Source organism: Branchiostoma floridae, chromosome 2 (assembly GCF_000003815.2).
Source record: "Branchiostoma floridae strain S238N-H82 chromosome 2, Bfl_VNyyK, whole genome shotgun sequence".
Lineage (NCBI taxonomy): Eukaryota > Metazoa > Chordata > Leptocardii > Amphioxiformes > Branchiostomatidae > Branchiostoma > Branchiostoma floridae.
The window spans coordinates 22,161,458-22,162,238 of NC_049980.1; the positions used below are offsets into that span (position 1 = coordinate 22,161,458).

General features: G+C 39.8%; 1 protein-coding gene across 1 annotated transcript in view; it reads left to right on the forward strand.

The window, feature by feature from the left end:
* LOC118409912 overlaps positions 1 to 781 on the forward strand; it is a gene marked incomplete in the record, with an annotated part of 20,003 nt that overhangs the window by 2,140 nt on the left and 17,082 nt on the right.

Sequence of the window (781 nt, forward strand, 5' to 3'; positions counted from 1 at the left end):
GATTTGGAATTGGCATTTTCGGTCCTGTTTGTCACTCACGTGGGACATACCTGATGTACAAATGTATGTTTTTTTGAGTTATTGATCAGATACTGATTCTCTGCAGTTGTTCAGGATGTAAAATTGCCCTCTGCCATGTCACAGCAGCCTACCGTGGATGCGACAGTTAGAGTTAGCTGACCAACATGCACAAAATATTTACAGTAAATACTAGTAACAAAAGCATGATGCGATTCAATTGCTGTGGGCGTGAGCCTATTGAAGGTTGCATAAACAACCATTCTAAAATGAGGCAAAATGGCTTCACTGATTGGTGTAACTAATACCCCTTAGCATTGCATAACTTGACTAGATTCACATACTCAATAGTAACTCATTATCCAGTTTTTGTCCAATGTTCCATTGTTGAGTCAGGTCAGAATTACACATTAAAAACATGGCCCCCCGCTCAGCGACTTGAGTGGCATGATGAGTCACCTCTCGATGTGACTCAAGCCAACTAGGGAGAAAAAGGTATGCAAGTATCTGGAGTTGACTCCGGAAAGTGTGACTGTAAATAGGGTCATTGTCACATCAAAAAGTTCTGCATTTTCTACATACCAAGGAAGGGGTGTGTGGGTCTTTCATGTGGTCACAACAACAAATAAGCTTAAATGTACTAACAGTATACAGTTTCTACCAGACTTGACTGAATTAATAATTACTGAATACTAGTTACCTTGGTATACGCTAGCTTAGACCACTTACATATTGGGCTCGAATACTTTTTTCTGCATTGAAA